The sequence below is a fragment of the Chionomys nivalis genome, chromosome 17 (genome assembly GCF_950005125.1).
Source record: "Chionomys nivalis chromosome 17, mChiNiv1.1, whole genome shotgun sequence".
Lineage (NCBI taxonomy): Eukaryota > Metazoa > Chordata > Mammalia > Rodentia > Cricetidae > Chionomys > Chionomys nivalis.
Window position 1 is genome coordinate 39919722 of NC_080102.1, and position 19583 is coordinate 39939304.

Sequence of the window (19583 nt, forward strand, 5' to 3'; positions counted from 1 at the left end):
GAACTACTCCTGGTTAGCTGGCGGTGGCTCAGAGCAGGTATCAGCTGAACTAAGCAATGCATGGCCATGGGTAAGGGTATTCCAGAGAAACTGCAGGTGCAAAAGCTTGGAGGCAGGGCCAAGCCCAGCATGATGGAGCAGCAGGAGAGAGGTAGCCAGGCAACAGGGCGAGAACATGGCAAAGATGAGCACCAGTTAATGCTACTCAGTTCAAGGCCCAGAGCCAAAGGCTTAGGTCTGAATACCAGCATAGAATCTCAGATTCCTCATGTGGAAAACGGGGGGTGATATCTATAACCAACGCTTGAAGGGGCTGTGAGGCATGAGCCTATCACTGGAAATCTAGGCAGGTACCATGGGAACCTGAGCTGCTGCTCTTATTATGGGAAGGTACGGGAGCCCAACATACCCACAATGGCAATCAGGAAACATGAATTTAACTCCACAGGCCCATAGAGTTAGGAGAAGGGACATAGTAGAAAGCAGAAGCAATGACAGCACAAGAAGACCCATCCCCTCTGCCACTTGATTGGAATAGTGTGGCATGTTGACATCCTTTTCTGTCACCCAGAAATGGACATGCTTCCCAGCTTACAAGACAGGACACAGAAGAATCCCAGGTTGAGGTTCACAGGACAGGAGTCAAGTAGCCATAACCTTGCACCTGGCACAGGACTAAAGATAAGGAAATGATGGATGGATATATGCAAGGATGGGTGATGCATGCATGCATGAATGGATGCATGGAGGAACAGACAGAAAGATGGACAGCAAGCAGAAAGAGTCAGATACCTCACTAGCAACCTCGCTTCATGCTTCCCCAGGACCCATGAAGCTCACCAGCCCCCAGATAATCAGTGGTCCCAGCACCTGCATGTGTCCCTGGCTATTCTAGAACTGGGCCATGCATGGGGGATGTATCTTTCCAGGAGATCAACAGTGCCCCCAGGTTGGCCTGAATGACAGTGGCTTCTATGTAAAGTGTCCTTAAACTGTTCCCTCCCACCTGTTGGCTTCTCATCAACCTCCTCCTGCCATCTGGCAAGTGGGCCTCTGTGTCAGGCCCACTTGACTGTCACAGCGACCCAACATGTCCTGCCCAGCAAATCTTCTTCGCATCCCCAAAGGTATTGCTTCAAGGCAGGGCTGGCACCAATCAGGACCATCTGCTCAGCCCGAGGGAGGGGCAGGAGCTGAGATTTCACTTTATCTGATGTATCTGTGGAGTAGCATGGAGCTGGGCATCCTGCCAGGTAACCCTTGTGGGTAGGGGACCAAAGAGGGCCAAGTCCTGGACCTCAATAAGCTCATATCAAAATCAGAGTCAAAGCTGAGTAGTTTCAAGTAAAAGAGCCCCTGAGGGTGGGAGAATAGGGTTTGCTGCCCTGTCTGGGTTTCCAAGAGAGGCTGTGTGTGCAGGACAGGGAGGAGATGGCACTTCAAGCAGAAGGCCCCATGGGAGCAAAGGCCTGGCATCTCCAAATGCAAGAGACGAGGCTAAAGGTAAGAGGCAGAGTGTGAAGGCCATGGCGTCCCTCCAGGTGTACAGAGTTACTGGGTCAGTATGCATTCAAGGCACCGAGGAGACGCCTGCTTCTTTACACATCTGATTCTGCCTGGGGATACCAAGGCAGCCATGTCCCACCCAGAATCCAGCTTCCAGACTTACAACAGCTTCTCTCGGTGGAAACAGAAGGGCCCCTCACAGGCCGGTCCTGCTTCCAGTGACAGCTGTACGAGTGACCAGTCAAGGCAGGATGAGATGCTGGGCCCAGCTCTAGAGGCTGGGTGGCTCTCCTGGCATCACTCCTCACCCTGTGGTGCCCTTCCTAACACCCTCTTCCTACGAGCTTCTCCTACTGTGCAGTCAGACTGGTGAAACTGACCGGTGACAATGCGAATGTGAACTCAGCCCCCTGCAGACAGGGGGTGGCATGGCATTTCTACCTCTGTCTGCTCTTCCTGTCAGAACCTCAGACTTGGCAGAGAGCAGCAAACTCCCAGCCCTTCTCTACTTCAGAGTGCCATTCTGAGGGCTGGCTAGGCCACTCCACAGCATATGGCCCTTCAGCTTTCTGGGCCTCAGGGTCCTTATCGTACCATAAACTGAACAGAGACTCTAGGCTGGAAGGAGCTCCCACGTCCACCCGTTCTGGGACAGCACCGCCCTTGCACGCCTTCCAGAGGAGCCCACAAATGATGATCAACTGTCTCTGCGGTTAGCAGCTCTGTAGTGGTCACTCTGTCACTTCCCCGGGGAGGAAAGCCCTTCCTCTGCTGTCTGAGTCTGGGATGGGATTCTGGCAGCTGAGCCTGGGTCTCTCCAGTTCTGACTACAGACTGACATGGCTGTGGTGTGGCTCAGTCTCTGAGAACGCTGTTGAATGTGGCTCTTCCTGACTCCTCCATGAGGGAGGAGGGACTTGAATAGAAGGCACAGGAGTAGATAGAGGGGGCTGGAGATATGGCTCACTGACTGCTCTTCCAGAGGACCCGGGTTCAATTCCCAGCACCCACATGGCAACTCACAACTGTCTGAAGATCCAGTTGCAGGGGATCTGACACATTCACACCAATGCACATAAAATAAAGTTAAATAAACCAGGAGTAGATAGAGCATTTGCTGTGTGACCCCATAACACCCCACTTGAGGAGGGCACCTCTGACCTTGGCCATGAACTCCCATTGCCCAACTTGAAAAACGTGCAGGATATCCCCCATCGCTTGCCAAGACGTCGAGCAGGACCTAGGAAACACATCTCGAGTGGGCACCTCACAAGGGTGAGACATTCCCACTGATGGGAAGGACAGCTAGCTCACTTTACATATGGTGGGGAAAGCACACAGATAGTACTATTCCTACTCAAGACAGCAGGTGGAGGAAGCGGTGGGCATGGGCTGTGAATCCTGGCAGGGTCGGAGGTACACTAGATCAACAATTCCAGATGTCCATATCTGACATCTGACTGGCTCACTCCCAGGAAGTCCCTCCTCGTCAAATGCTACAGCCCTACCGTCAAACCATCTTGCTCAAATCACACACCACCCTCTTCCAGTTCTTCAAACACATGTTCTCCCTGCCCAGGGCCTTTCCGCTCTCCTTTGCCTGGCCGCTGATGGCCGTTTGCATCAGTTAATTACTAACTCAATCTGTCACTGCCGTTCCGGACTCCTCCTTCAGAAAGCCTCCCATCCTCTCTCTTTTTCGAAGTACTTATCTTGGCCACAGTGTCACTTGGTCACAATGTCAGGTTCATCTGTGAGTTTCTGATGAGCCATTAAGGTTCTTCCTTTGAGGTGGCCTCACTATGTAGCCTTGGCTGATCCACAACACTATGAAGACTAGGCTGGCCTTGAACTCACAGAGATTAGCCCGATTCTGCCTCCTGAGTACTGGGATTAATAGCATGCACCATCACATCCAGCTCCAGAACGTATTTCTAACAAGTGGCCCACTCAGACACTCTGAAGAAGAGCTTGGAGGCCTTCCCCAAGGCAGGACAAGAATGGGTCCCTTCACAATTCAGGCACCTAATAGCACAATGCAAGTACCTGAGATCCAGGCCCACTGAGGGGCAAGCAGTTACCCCAGTAGCACCACACTTATGGGTGAAGGCTCATTCTCAAACACAGCTCCACCCATACCCTTGAGCCTAGCCTGACTATCTATCTAGTCCCCCTACTTCTCCTTTGTCTTGGTCACAAGTTCCTGTCTCTGACTTCAAATCCCAGGATCACACGCCAGCCCATCCTTGGGCATCCTTGGGTAAGTAGCTGAGTCTCTGTGTGCCTCGGCTTCTCAACTGTAAAATGAGAAGGGCCAGGAGCATGGTATCTCCTGGGGTTGTGAGTAGAGTCTAAGGGATGATGCACACAGTATCTCATCCAGACTTTCAGGAACAACAGGAGCTGTCATACCTTCCAGGCATTGCTTTCCACTCCTTCAGGGAAGTCAGTCAGCCTCAGAGAGAGGCAAACAAACCACTGTGTCCTGGTACTCCCTCGCTGAAACTGGCCTAGCCCTGAATCCTCCCGCCCCCTCCCCCCCCCCCCCCCCCCCCCCCCCCGCCGCACTGCTCCCTCTCTGGAGAGTCTGCCTAGCAGCACAGCCTGGCCATCTGATGCTCACTACATCCACACCCACACCAGCCTTCTATCACTGGACTCTGCACTTCTGCTTGGCAGCTTTATTTCCCCCCTCCGCCCCCCTGTGAGATAGAGCTGAGAGCTAAGAAAGGCCAGGAGGTGAGGGATGTGATAAGCCACCTCCTTGCCAGAGTTACCTCCTCCCTAGGGAACAGTCACCACTAAGATACAGAGGGAACTGAAGGCAGCTAGGTAGTGCTGGGGATTCCTCTCTTCCTAATGGAGTCCATAAAGCCTTCCTTCATCCTTCATCCCAGCATCCTAGGCTGCTGAGGGATGCTCCCATCTGCCCCACCAGGGTGAGCCTGTGGCAGTCTGGCACCCAGCCTGAAGACACCTGTGGGAAAAACAGTCATAGGATGGGGGAGGGGGAAGCCTGGGCCTCTAAACTCCCCTCTCCAGGGCAAAAGGATTTATCATTCCTCAGAAGCCAAGTAAGAACAAGCAGGCTGTGTGTGCCAGGAGGAAGGGGGAGCTGAGACTGGAAAGACTGAACATGGACTCTGCCACGGTAACAGGGAGTCATGGATGTTAGGGGAAAGTGGTAAGGACAAGGGCTTGTGGGAATGGGCTGGCCACAGCAGATACATCACGGAAAGCAATGCTGGAGGCCACCATGGGAACTCGCATGTTGAGATGGTAGTGTGGTACCTCGCAGTTGGGAGGCAGTTCGGGCTAGAGCCAGGGCAAAGGAGGAGACAATGCTTAGTCCCAACACCTGAGTCTTCTTCCTCCCCCTGCTTGCCCTGTCCCCAAGCCAAACCACATTGGTTGAAAGCTTAGCAATGTGGTAGAGGGAATGTGGACTCAGGCCACCAGGTTCAAACACAGGTTGTGGCCTGGAATGACAGAAGACTCACAAGCCATCTAGAAGACCTGGTTATCTGCTGGTCTCTGTCCTGTCCTTCTCCATAGGATCAAGCCTAAGTCCCACATGGGGCCCAGGTCCCAGCCCTACGGCACCTCATTGGAGACCCCCTGCAGGGCAGGAAGCCCTTGACCCAGGGACTCTGAAGCTATCAGGTATGCTACAGCCTCCAGGGGCATCACCTTCCCATGCTATGGACCCGAGGTTCCCCAAGTACAGCAGGTAAAAATGATATACCTCTTCCCAGAGCAGACAGAAAAGTTAAAGGTCAGAGCACTGGCATGTTCTTTCCGAGCACAGGTCATGAAGCCCATGCCTTCCCTGTCTCCAGGTGCTTCACACTGTTCAGGTGGAAGCTTCTCCCCCCCAGGCCCTCCCCCATCTCTCTCCAAACCCTGCTGCCTCTCAGAAAGCCCACCAAATGATGACCCCTCCCCAGAGATGCCAAGAACACTCCCACAGGGTACTTAAACTGCCCCACCCCCCGAAAAAAGATTCATGGTTTTCTGGTCTTTCTTTCCTGTCTCTTTTCCGGGAGGCTGGAAAATCATCTGGGAGCACTGTATCCATTAAACCTGGACTTTTCTAATTCCGTGTGATTTGGTCTGATTTGTGTCGCTACGTCAGCTTATCAGGGTACAGAAGCGTTTCACACACCTCTCCCCTCTACCCAGGACCTTTGCACACACACATTCTTCCTACCTAGAACATTCTTTGTGGCGTCCCCACCCCCACCCATGGCTATTCTGGACTCCTCCAGGAAGCCCTCCTAAGACCCCAGATGAACTCAAGGTCTCGCAGGTCTCCACTACCAGGAACAGCAGGGACCGTGAGGGGTGAGGAAGCTGCCTTGAGGGTTGTATGTGTCCATGGAAACCACTGATTCAGCTTACACAGTGTGGGAAGTGCTCCAAGAGGCGGCGACCCCTCCGTCTAAAATCAGAAGCTTAGAGATGTAAAGAAGCCCCAGCACCCACTTTGCAGATGGGAAAACTGAGTTCTAGAGCTAAGGAATACCCTACAACTGTCAGAGAAGCAGCTCTGTTTCATGAGTTCCAGGCTCTGCCAGGTTCCCCACTTCTGGGGGGGGCATCACTCTCCCCTGGGGCAGCCCCAACATCCTACCTGGGGGCTGCCTGGTCCTGTGGATCACCCTGTGGGCGGGTGGCTGTAGGCTGGAGTATCACTGGGCGCCTGAATGCGCTACCGAGCCGGGCAGCTGGCAGCAGCGCAGCTCCGAACCAGCTGTTTGGATGACAAACTGCGTTCAAGCTTCATTAGGGTAATCACGGGCTCCCCTCCCGGCAGCGCCGCGGAGCGCGACTGTCAACCTGAACTAATCAAACCCGGCCCCAGGACACCCACCCGCCTGGCTGACAAGCCGCTAAGCCGCGGAGCCACTTTGAACAGCACTGGCTCACTCGGAGGTGGCGGCAGGGCTGGGCCCTGGAGACAGACAGCCTGGGAGTCCTGCTGCATGCTCCCTGGGACCCTGTGAGCTTCAGGGCTGCCAGGGCGGCTAGTCTAACCACCACTTCTTTTGTTGTAGCCAGAAATAGAGCTTAGTGATGAGGCCATTCCGAGGGAGGGGTGAAGCCAGACAGAAACCCTGGTCTGTGGGCCCATCATCACTGCCCCATTGCCTGTCCCTCTGGGAGTAACTGAGGACTAGAAACAGCTGAATGGTTTCAGCGAGTCCCTTTAGCCCTGCACCCCAACAGGAATTTGGGGATTCTGGTGACCAAGATGTGGAAAGAAGTTTGACAAGCAGTGGGGTCTCTGCTCAAGCAGACACAGCTGTGAGAGCAGGTCCCCCCCTGCTCAGCTGAGTGGCCCTTGGGCAGCTGTCCCTACCCACAATCAGAACCAGGCCAGAGTGACATGTCTGGTTCCTTCATCTGACAGCTGGAGAAAACAAGGCCCAGCAAGGGGGAGGCGGGGGGCGGGGACCAGAGGAAATGACAAATATCAGAAAGTGTGGGGTGTTGGGACTGAGGCTCGTCATTCATCCACCCATTCGCTTGACAATGGGAGCTCTGCATTGGGCACTCAGTACTTGCTGAATGAACAGATGCCTGCGAGGCTGCGAGCATGAATGGATGCCTGGTGCTAGGGACTCAGCCATGAACTCAGCAGATACTCACCCTGCCTCCTAGAGTCTGTCTAGTGGGAACAGCCAAGCAACAGATAATTAATTACACACGACACAGGCAACAAACTAGCTAGATAACAGCCACCAGGAGGGCCACTGCCTGGTCTGGGAAGGTCCAGCAGGCTAGCTGAGGGAGGGAACATGCCAGCTGGGACCTTCAAAGAATGGCTGAAGGCAGACAGGGTGGGGGTAGAGGGCACACAGCATGTGCAAAGGCCCAAGGGTCAGAAGAGCTTGGGGCTTTGGAGGACAGAGTTGCATCTATATGGCTGGAGGAGAGCTATGGGTGTGAAAGTCGAAGACTTAGCTAGACCAGGAGAAGACCCGGGTCTTCATCGTAAGGGTCGCAGCAGCCTCTGGAGGGGTTAAAAGCAGAACGAGTGGCTAGTTCAAATTCCAGCCCGACTGCCTTCTGATCCAGTATTAGCCCAGACAACTAGGACAGTCAATGTGCTGTCTCAGAAATGGATATCCTGGGAACCCATGCAGATGTGGCACAGATGGGTAAAGTCAGCCTCGACTGACAAGACACCACAGTGCTGTGGGCAGCAGGTGGGTGGTGACTGGTGAAGGTATGGGCAACCCTGGTCTGGATCTGCACGTAAGTGTTTTCAGCCTTGTGTTTGAGGTGTGTGCACCTTTCTGTGTTGTAAGGCCTCCAGAAAGTTAAGAAAAAAACCCTGGCTCCATCCCTCTATCTCTCTGTCTCTGGTTTTGCATTTGCACAATGGGAATAGTGCCAAGGACTACCCGGCTGTGCACACCCTGGAAACCCTACCCAACAGTGAACACAGGTCACAAAAGCGTCTGGCATAGTGGTTGAGCACTTGCTTAGCAATCTGCAGCACTGTATAGACTGAGCACAGTGGCTCAAACCTATAATCCCAGCATCAGGAGCTGGAAGGATGAGGATGAGGAGTTCAAGGTCATCCTCATAGGTAGTTCTAGCCCAGCTATGGATACACTAGCCCCTCCCCCACACACACACATATCAGAACAAAAGGACAAAGAAAATAGTGAGTTTTCCCCAGACTCTGGCCTTCTTGGACCCCCAGTTCCCCATCGGTTATGGGTCAGCGATGTCCACTTGCCTCAGAGGTCATGGGCCTAAGAAGGACAAAGGAATGGAACACACAGCTGTCAAATGTCACTCCTAGTTCTAAATAAGGTAGGTGCTGGGCAGAAGCTCACTGTCCAGTGCCACACACCAGCAGATACCAGTTCAGATTCAAGCCTCCAAATGTCACTGTGGAGTCCATCCTGTTCACCTACTGTGTGCTAGGCCCGGCCTAAGAGCCCCCTGCAGGAGGAGCAGCAACCTGAAATCGTGGCTTTTCCATGGGAAGATTCAGGAATGCAGGCCAGGTACATACTTTGCCTGGGCAGGCACTACAGCTGACCTAGAAAAAGAGGCTCCAAGAGGCCTTGAGCCAGGCACCCTGATAACTACACTAGTATTCTAATGGCACTGTCTTCAGAGCCTCATGGGATGGGCCTTGGTATCAGAATCAGCAGCAGCTCCATGTGACAGAGGGAGAAACTGAGGCTTCACAAGGCAGAGTGTCCTAGGACTCTTCAGTGAGAAGTCAGGAAGTAATTAGACGACTGGCATCTCCCCTCGCCCCTCCACCCATCCCGTGGTCACCATGGGGCACAGCTCAAGCCCCTGATGGGACATGATGCTCTGTGTGGGCCTCCCCACCACCTGGGGCCACTCAGCCAACAAACAGCCACTGTACGCTGCTAGCAGTCGTGAAGTTGGGCCTCGAGTGGTGACCAAGGCTGCAGGGATACCAAAGATGGCTCTATGCGCCACTTACACAACAGTGCCAAGAACCTCAACAGCGATTGTGGCTACACACGTAGGGCCTGCAGGTACCAGATGTCGCACTGAAAAGCCAGCTTGTTCAGCCCTCCCAGCAGCCTCACGGGGGATTGGCTGTTGACTCTAGATTCTGGGATGCGAGGTTGAGTTAGACCTGTTGGCAGCAGCTTTAGTGGTTCTCCTTCTCACAGACCCTTCCTGATCCCCTCAAAAGAGGGACCCCACAGAGCTGCAAGATGAACCTGGACTCCATGCCTGTCCCACACTTCTTGTAGTCCGTGTAGAGTACTTGGGGGTACCCCATAGGCTCTAACTCACTTTGTTCTTGACTATGCTCCTAGGATACGGGCTCTGTGGAGAGGCTGGAAGTGGCTCTGCTCACATCAGCTCAACCCCAGAGGTGCTCTCTGTGAAGGCTCCCTCAGGGGTGAGGAGCAAGGGAGGCAGACTGCAGAGTAGACTTTGTATGCTTTCCCCAGTATTCCATGACTGGCATACTCTCTCCTCTAGCCTCAGAGAGAAACCTCCACCAGGGCCTCGCTAACACGCATGCTTTCTCCAGCACTCCCCAGCCTTCCTCTGTAGCTCGGCTAACACCCAAGGCACACCTGTGTGTGCTTGCTAGCCTTCCGCTGGCCCTTCTTACTGTCACAGGAGCTCCCTGAGGACCAGGGCAGCATCTGCTTTGTTCACAAATGCCAGCACACAGATGGTACCAAATGGGGCCTCAGTATCCCTATGAAGTGACTGACTTGGCTAATCCAAGGCTGCCAGGCAAGAAACTGTGGGATAGAGTGGGGCAGCCATGACCCTGTCCCTGAGCAGAGTCGAATGGGAAGGGGGAAGGATTCCACAGCAGAGGGAGAGGCCTGGTGAGAAGTGGGCTGTAGGATCTTGGTAGGCCTCAGTGCAGTCAGAGGGGGGAAGAGAGGCCAGGAGAGCTGTGAAGGGGGTGAGAGGGAGGCCTCTGGGGTTCTGGCACTGAAGTGAAACTTCCCAGAACTCAGACTACCTCCCAGTCCATCTCCCTAGAAACACATTGCTACCCAGGTTGGCAACTAAGTATCAGAGGGCTAGTTACCACCTTCTGTTTCTGTATCTACTCACAAGCGTGGGTGGCCTTCCAGCCATTCAGGCTGTGTGGCCTTGGTCGGTTTGGGGCTTCTTCCAGCAGACTCAAACAGATGGGCCAAAAAGCCGGAGAAGCTTGGGTGAGTGCCCTGCTAGAGACTGTCAGGACCACAGCCAGAAGCTGTGGCAAACATACCCCAGCCAGGACCCGGTCAAGTGCAAGAATGGTCTGTGACCAGAGTAGCAGACAACCATCCCACACCATGCTGCATCCAGCTGGCAAAGCTGGCCTCAAGGCTCAGGTCGCTGGGTGGGAAAGGCCACACAGATACCCTTGGCTCCTGGACCCTCTGTTGGGATGATCTCGGCTTTAGCCACCAGATCTAGATGTCCCATGAGCTTCCCACCCAGCTCAGACCTGTTCCGGCTGGTGTCACTTACTCCCAGGAAATCTGACAGGCATCCCCCTGCCTCCCCACACTACATGGACAATCCTAGCTCCAGCCCCAATGTGGTCTTCCTCCTCTCTCTGCCATGACAGACCCTTTAAAAGACCTTCTAGGACCCAGTCTAGATGACCTGACACCTACCCATCCATGAACACCAAACTCCAGCTACAATGGTCTTTCTGTCCACCATAGGACCTTTGTATGTGTCTGTCTCCGGATTTTCCCCCTCCCCCATCTCTCTAGCCCCATACTAGGCACTTGAGGCCCTAGGACAAATGCCTCCCCAAAGCACCCTAGCCAGTGGTAGCTATATGCCCAGAGTACCATGTATTACATGACTGTCTCCCATATGCCTTCCTCCTTGCCGCTGTGTGTGAATCCTTCATGCTGCATCCACAGGGCCTGAGGACTGAAGGTGCTCCAAAACCTGGCTGATGCTGAGTGTGTGAACCAAGCAGTCTCCCTACTGCAGTCTGATCTGACCATTCAAGGGGCCCTGGGCCTCCCCTGGACATGCCATAGCCTTAAGACCGTGGCCCCTGAGCTCTGGCCTGCCTGTGGCCTCCTCTATGTCTCAGAACCACACTCCCACTCAACCCCTTCCCAACACCTCCTCTGACCTGCCTGTTCCTGCCACCAATCCTTCCCACAGTGCTCCTCGGCCCTCTTCTCCTTGGCATCCGCTCCCACACCACACCTCCTTTCCCATTACTTCTGCTCATAAGCCCAGGACCCAGGGTCTCTGCCCCACAGCCAGTACCTGGTGTCCCTACACTTTCACACCTCCCATCCGCCGCCCCAGCTGGTTTCTCTACCTAAGTGCTCTTCTCTTTCCTTGATGAAAAAACTCTTGTTCTTCCTTTAAAACCCAGTTCAGAAATGTCATCATTTTTGTAAAACCCTGATTTTTCTCCTGCATCAGTCAGGACTCCATCAGCGGTAAGGGAAAGAAACAACATGAAACAGCTCCAATAAGAAAGGGGATGTGTCAGTTTATGTAACTGACAATTCCAGGTGTGGCTCTGGATGTCATTGGATACGGAGGACCAAATAATGCCCTCTGCTTTTTGCCTCAGCTCTGCCTAAACGTCTCCCAGGTTCTCCACCCTCAAGGTAGTTGCGGGAGAGGATGGCAGGCAGCTTCGCCTTCACTTTCAATGGCTTCAGCAAGCATAGGAAAATCAAAGGCACCAAGGACCAGGCAGCAGGTCCCTGCACACTCAGACCCAAGTGAAAATACAGGAAAGCCTGTGACTAGACTAACAAAGACGGGGAATATACCCACTTCCCAATGGGTCACTGAGGCCAGAGGGGTGAGGTTCCTGTGGGCTGTGAAGCAGGTCCTCAGGATGTTCCATACCTGGATCCACGTTGCACACACCCTGTCTCCACATGTGCCCTGAGCTACATGACCTGCCATCCCTCACAGCTGGGTCCTCAGTGCCCAGTCTGTGACAGTCCCAGGGTAAGGGCTGAGACGCCCAACTAAAGGAGGTCAGCTGCACAGAGGAGGTCTGCACATGTGCAGTGTAGTAACGGGTTAACTGGTACCCCTGCCAGGCAGCAGATCTGCATTCTCACGGAGGCCTCAGGGGGACACAAAGCTGACATGGCAACACGGGGAGTCATAAGGGAGGTACCCAGGGGGCTCCCGGGTACAGCACAGCCCCAGAAGCCCATCTGCAGGGGCTACTTGGCCAATCCCGGAGAGCTGCGAGTGGAAGGGTTGGGGAAATAATTACCAAGGAGGCTGGGAGGGAGGCGGGGAGGCTGGCGAGAGGCTTAATGAAACTGCTAACGCGCGTTAGTGATTCCTGCCTGCTCAGAAAGGCGGAGGCAGACAGCCATGTTGCCAGCTCCTGCAAGAAGGCTGCCAGGCGGGACTGGCTGGGCACGCACAGGCGGCAACAATAGGCACCTCTGCACCATCGTCTCTCGACACGTGACTTTCAAAAGGCAATCTTAATACATTACAATTGAAATGACAGTCTACTCCAACATCCATGAAATTAGGCTGGAGTCCGTTTAGACACATTAGGGATACAATTCAGGTTAAACACAACTAGACAGCTAAGTGCTGGCGAGAATTGGGTATCTGGTCCCATTTTCCAGATAGGAAGCTGGGAACCCTGGAGGTCCTCATAGGGAGCCAGGAAGGTTCCAGAAATCACCCAGCCCCCTCAGCCCTTCTCATCACTCCCATATATTTGTATTCTTAGAAAGCTCTGTGGAGACAGGTGGACAACACAGTCCCAAAGATGCCCCCAAAGAGTCAAAACCAAAGTCACATAGCAAAGTCCCCCGGGGTAAGGGCTCTTCTTGGGGTTCTCTTCTCTCAAGATGTGCGTTTAACAGCCAATGTGATCTGCATTGTGGTTTTCAGTCTGACATCTCAGGTCTTTAGACATGGAAAGAGGCACAGAGATGTCAAGTGCTATGGCCAAGGATGGCTACAGTGGTACAATCCAAGAGCCAGTGTTTAATATCCTCAAAGCGTGGACTTTTGTTCAAACATTCCACAGGGTGCAATGGGTGCTAAGTACCCCTCAGCTGGCAGCTGGAGAGATACAGAGGTACAGACAAGCCACTCCCCACTTCTCCAGGTTGCAAAGGTTGCCGGAAAATACATGAGAATCACTGGGGAAGCAGCCCGAAGCCAGCAATGGCCACAAAAAACAGTGCCTGCTCTGCTCTGCTCTGTCCTGAGTTAGCATGTGATCCCCCAACTGCAGGACCGGAAACCAGGGCACAGAGGCTACATGCCTTGGAAAGTGGCCCTCAGAAGCTGAGCATGGAAGGAGGGTCTGGAAGGGGTTCAAAGCTGCCTTCTACTACAGAGTGTCAAGGCAGCCTGAGCTACATGAGAATGTATCTCAAAAGAATGCACGTGCCCTTCACTGGTGGGAGTCCATTCATCCTGCAAGAACCCCCTCTGGGGTTCTTAACACCCTTAAGAACCAAGAAGTTACAAACCTACAGACCTGAGGCCAGTAATCACAGTTTAGGGGCAGAAGACACTGGGCAAGGGGTGGGTTCTCCATATCTGTGCACTCAAGGAACTGTGAGCTCAGAACTGTCCATTCCCCTGATGGACAGTCAGGTCAAGGAGCCAGGCAGGCCAGGAACTCAATGACTAGTTGGTCTCCCCATGTCAAAGTCTGGGCTGAACAAGGTTTGTGTGAGAAAGCAGGGCCATTTCTGCCTCAGTGGTACCTCCAGAACCTTCCAAACAGCCTAGGAAGGCTCTTTGTGGGATGCCCAGCCATTCATGAGGCCTGATTTCTTGTTCCTGGGTCTGTGTCTCCAGAGGAGTGACAAAAGGTAAGACCAGCACTGTGAGAATAAGGTTCTGGGACAGGAGCTCATTCTGGACGAGTGAGTGAGTGACAGAGAGAACGAGAATGATGGACAATCCAATACCACCCCACCTGCTTCTGCGGTCATGCTCCAGGGCAGCCTGCTCAATGAGCAGACTCCACTTCTGTCTGCTGCAAAGAAACCAACCCTGGCCCTCGGTCACTGTCAAACCAGAAACTGAGGCTGAGGGTCCTGGCCCCCACAGAATTCAAACCCACTCAGCAGGGCCTCAGGCATGCCTCCACACACTCATTGGATCCCCATCCCCCACCACACCCCAGGGGGACAACCATGCTCTGGCCTCAGACAAGGACCCTCAAGCGCAGAGCAGTGAAGACCAAGGTCAGAGTCTCCAGAACATACAAGGTCTCAGACTCAGACAGCTCCTCCAATCCCTCATCATCTCTTCCACACGCCAAAGCCGCCTCCTTCCCCATCATCAACGCAATAAAGAAGGGAAGGGGGAGGGGAGTGGAAAGTGGAGGGGAAAGGAAAGGAGGGGAGTCCCCCCCCCCCCCAGCCCGCAGCAGGCTCCTTTCTGGTCAGGGGAAAAGCCTCTAATGAAGGCCCTTCGATGCCGCTGAGCTGGCGGTGTCAGCCTGGGAGCCCTGCGGAGCTGCGGGCCGCGCATCTCTGCCCCCAATTAGCACACAGGTCCTCCATCAAAGCGTGTGCCTGCTGCCAGAGGCAGAGGCCACAGGGACGGCCCTTCCAGCAGTGGGAGGAGGCCAAGGCTCTCTGGCAGGCCCTGGCCTCTGCCCCTTTGCCTTTTGGTTGGGGGGGGGAGCCTAGCCCCCACCTCTCACCCTCTCCAATCAGCCAGCTCAGGGCAGACGCCGTCACCCCGGGGGACGCGCTAATGAAGATGGCCGACATTAATCTCTTCCCTCTCCCGACAGGTCAATTTATAGTTCCATGGGGAGCCCTGGCGCCCAGCCAGAGGGCCTGACATAACTCTCCCTGCTCCTGAGGAGGACATCAGGGGTGGGCTTTGATAGGCAGAGGGGGCTGGTGGTCCCTAGAACAGTTCTTCAGTTTAAAGCATCCACCATTACCACTCCCAGCAAATACAGGTGGCAGAGAAAAAACACAGGGCGCCTGGCCTGGAGGGCTGAGGGGGATTGCCAGCCAAATCAGTCCTGGCTCCTCAGTTGGGCACCCTCCATAACAGGAGCCCTACCCCCCAAAAGAGGCAGGCACGTAAGAGCCTCTCGGCTTCTGCTCAAGTGCGTTCCTCAAAGACTGTGAAGCTAGCCACTAGAGCCGGGCCCTGACTGGACCCTGGAGACCCATCAGCCTACTCTCCCAGCTCCCAGGCTGCTGGAGGAGAGAGACCTGGAAGTGTCCGACTGCACTAAGCACCCTACATGAAGGAGTTGTCAACAGCTGCTGGGGGTACCTTTGGGAGGGGTGCATTCACTCCACCTACCTAATGGAAGAGGGATGGGGAGGGGCAGACGCAGTGGGGGGCTGAGGCTGAACAAGGGTGGGGTCAAGGAAGCAGATTATCTTAGGCAAGGAAGATGGAAAAGCAGAGGACAACTGGCTCCCAGGGCATTGCGCTGGTAGTGGGCAGAAGCTGAGAAGCCCAGCCTCAGGGGACTCTCAGGAGTTTGGCCTAGTTTAGATCTGTGGACAGCTGAGTTCAGTCGGCCTGCTCAGAGCAGCCTTTTTACAGGCTTGGTAATGGTGTCCCAGGCTGACGGTCATGCAGGGGAGGAGCGGCAGGTATGTCTGGGTCATAGGGAAAAGGAAGGACAGACGTCTTGGGGCCGAGCAGAACTTCATAGAGGACCGAATGGACAAACGGGTACTGGGCGTCTAGCAGGTAAAGGCCTAGGTCTCTAGTTGGGAAACTGGGTGGGGAAAGGATCCCAAGCCTGGGAAGCTTTTAGCAGGCCCGAAATGCCAGACCTCGGTTGGGAGAGACCAAGACCTACATACTAGCTCCAGGTCCAACTGTGAACAGCACTGGACTTCTCTGCTCTTGGAGAAGATCATTTCCCAGGCAGGAAGGAAACCAGAGGGGAAGATTCTGTAGGGGAACAGTGAGGGCCTGGGCAAGGCACAGAGGTCCAAAGCTGCCCAGGGCTGTCCTGCTGGAAAGCACAAGACCTGGCTGCCCCAGCTCCCAGTCCCTGAGGCTGGCCCCAGTCCTGCACTTACTAGATGCTATGTGACCTGCCCAGGGGATGTTCCTTTCCCCAGGCCCTCTACCCTACCTCCTCCTCCTTCACCTAACCCCTCTGCAACCCTGGGAGTGTCCCCTTTTCCCTAGGATGAAGACTTGGGCCTCAGGTTAGGCACAGTCAGAAGGAACCTGAGTCCCACTGACCCCCAAAGCACACTGTCATGTAAAAGAAAGAACAAGGCCTAATAAAGAGCCCAGACGCTTACAGTGGTTGCATTATGGTGGCGGGACAATGGATGATTTTTTTTTCCTCTCTTTGCGACAATGAAATATTCATACGCTCATTCTGTTGCCTGTGTGTGCCTGGAGGGGGCTACCGTGGTTTTGGTGTCAAGCAACCGTGGGGTCAAATCCTGGTTCGTCCAGCTCCTAACTGGGGACCAAGAGCCAGCCATCTGCCCTTTTGGCCTCTGTTTTCTCATCCATACAATGGGGACAAACGCCCCTCACTCCAGTCCACCGCGCGCACAGTAGGCACGCAGCTAAGTGCCAGCCTCGGAGCATCACACCCCCGCGTTGTCGCCACCTGTCCAGCCTCCAGAGGGAACTAGGGACGCCCCCACGTGCCAGACGATAGCGCTGGGCGAGTGCCAGGCGCCCCCCTCCCACCTCCCCGCCGCGCCCCACTGCCCGCTTACCCTGGCGGCCGGAGGGCCGGCATCGGTCCCGCAGGAGAGCCCGGGCAGCGGGGCCGGGCTCCGGAGCGCGGGCCGCGGGCGCGGGCAGGGCGCGCGGGGGCGCGGGCCGCGCGCTCCGGGCCGTGCGCCCCGCGGCCGCCGCGTCCTCGCCTCCAGCGCGGGCCCCCGCGCGCCCCGGCCGGCCCGGGGGCAGGCCCTGCGCAGCGCCGCGCGGGTGGGGGCGGGCCTCGCGGGCCCTGGAGAGGCGCCCGGGCGGGCGGCGCGGGGCTCCCGGCGGGGCGCGGGCGGCGCCGCTGCGGTGGCCCCGCGGCTGAGTGGTGGGGCGCGATTTACTGGCTGCAATTCCCGGCGCCCCTCGATGGCACTTAAGAGAGACCGGGAGGGAGCCGGGGAGAGCGGGCGGAGGGCGGGCGGAGGAGGGGCGGCGGGCGCCGTGCGCCGGCGGGGGAGGGGCGCGGGCGGGGGCGGGCGGGAGGTGGGGAGAGGCCCGGATGGAGGCGGCGGGCGGCCGCGGCGCGCAGGGCTGGGGGGGGGCGCTCCACCCCCGCCCACCCGCGCCCAGCCCCCCGTGCGCCGGCGCTGCTGGGGGGGGGGACCCGCCCCCCTGCAGTGCCCCACCTTCCACCGGGCAGCTCCACCCGGTGCCCCCATCACCACCGCAACCAGAGAGCAGAAACTCTTGGCCCAAACACCAAATCCAGCCTGAAGCCATGCTTGGTTTGACGCGATGGTTGTTGTTTGTGTTTTTTTTTTAATTAGAATTAATTCCCATGATTTAAAAATGGGAGCTTTTTCTCATAAAAAATCCACATATCCACGCAGTTTGGAAAAGAGAAGGCTGGGGCAGATGCCTCCCAATCCTGCAGCGACTCTTGGCAGAGGTCTGGGCAGACAACACTGGCCTGCAGCTGTCCTCAGTTCCCACCAGGCCCACCTGCGGGTCCCTTAGCCCTGCACTCCTATTAACCTGCAAATCCCCGAGCCCTTGCAGACCCTCTCTGTAGGATGCCCGCCCCGTTTAAGGCCTTCTCTAAAGACTCCACACTGATGACACCCCCTCCCAATGCACACAGCCCCCCAGGAGTTGGCGGCGCCTGCCCCGCCTGCCTGCTTCCTCACAGGCTGGCATCAATGTCTCTGTGGCTGCCTGACACCGCAGGGCTGCTGCTCTCTGGCTGGATCTACCTCCATCCTGGCTCTAGGCCTAACCCACAGTAGGCACTCAGTAAGTGTTGGCTGAGCCGCAACGGAAGAATGGCCGGGATTGGGATTCCAGGAGGCTGCCTGGGCTGCTGCGGGCCCAGGGCACCAGTCCCTGCAGCTGATGTTCATTTTTAAAACCCCAAATGTTCGTTCGGGGCGGCTCTCGCCAACCAAGAAAGCTAATGATTTCCACGCTTCATCTTTTCCCCCACCTTAATCCCACTGCCAAGACTTCTGTGCCTCAACTGCCACTGCCCTCAGACTGGCATCCAGTCTCTCTCAGAAGATACAACCCACCTGGGGAATGTCCAGGGCCATCTGGGAAGGCCCAGCTGTGCTACTGCAGTCTGTCTGAGGTGGTTTCCAGGCCTCAGAACCATGGGGGTTCAGGGGAGCACTAGGTGCTGCCTCGGGAGAAAAATCTAAGTATCGTGAGCACAGAGATCCAGACCAGTGTAGCTCGGTTGAGTCTCCGAGGAAGGAATCTTCTTAGCTTCCTTTATTCCACCACTTTTGAGCAAAGAAGCAGCAAAGAGTCTACCTAGAACTGCCCCTTTCCAGCCACCAGGGACAAGTTTTTGAAAAATATGTCACAAACCCACCACCACAAGGATCTCATTTTGCAGAAACAAGACAGGCAAGACAAGGTATTCTCAGGACCACAAGGCTGGCAGAACACTAAGCCAGGAAGCTGCCCTCCCCAGCCAGCAGTGAGACCTCCCTGCCTGCTGGATCTAGAGCAATATCCGTGAGGCTGGGGCTGTCTGTGACCGAGGACAGGTGGGAAACTGTACCCAGGAGCTGGTCCCAGACAGGTCTCAATTGTGGAGCCATGCATGACCCACGCAAATGTCTAAGACCCTGTCCCCACTTCCTCAACTACCCTCTGGTTACAGCAGCTCTGTGGGTGCCCTCCTTCATGAAGGGACCAGGAAGCAAGCCTGGCTCAATAAGCAGCAGTAGGTCACAGCCCAGAAAACCTCTTGTTGAGCCTCGGTGTGACCGTGGCTCAGGGAACAGCGATTCAGGCAGAGAATGTGCTTCTGTGGGCTTTAGAAGCATCAAGCAAGACAGCTGGCTGCCAAGGAAGAGGAAAAGCAGAAGGTGAAGTACTCAGACTCAGAGGTGGGTCACCCTGGGTTAAAACACTGATTTCCCAGCCTCCAGTTGTGACTGACTGGCTTAGGGCCTCAGTTGCCTTCTCTTTTAAAATGTGTAGGTGCCAATCATAAACCCAATTTACTTAAGTGATTGTAATGAGCCCATCATGGGACAGTACCTGTAGAGAGCTCAGCACAACCGGGTAGCTAAGCTCAAGACTTGGGAACGGGAACAGTTAGAAGCATGGTCCAGTGAGGGTTCCCAGTCCAGCCCCCACTGCACCAGCCAATGTGGCCTTGGGTAAGTTGCTGATCTTCACTGGGCCTCAAGAACCCTGTCTGTAAATGAGGTTATTGGTGACAGTCCCCACCTTACCAGGTGCTGTAGAAATTAAATCCGGGTAACTCAGGTTCTGTGTTCTGAACAGCACCAGGTACTAGGAACACCCGCTAGTGTTCCGTTGCTACTGTTACTCAGTTCCAACTTCAATGAGACTTTCCTACTGTCCCCAGGGGGCAGTGAGGCTTTGCTTTGAAATTAGAATATAATGAGACAGCCCTGTGTTCAAATTCCACACTTGCA

At 55.3% G+C, this 19583-nt stretch overlaps 1 protein-coding gene across 2 annotated transcripts in view; it reads right to left on the bottom strand.

Moving 5' to 3' along the window:
* Tcf20 (transcription factor 20) overlaps positions 1-19583 on the bottom strand; it is a 169348-nt gene that overhangs the window by 128466 nt on the left and 21299 nt on the right. The window contains exon 1 of one of the 2 annotated variants that reach the window (XM_057791730.1): positions 16698-16823. The exons of the other annotated variant lie outside the window; for it this stretch is intronic. The gene's annotated coding sequence lies outside the window, so the exon portion shown is untranslated. Of the gene's footprint in view, positions 1-16697; positions 16824-19583 lie in introns of those variants that run through there. 2 annotated transcript variants of the gene reach the window in all.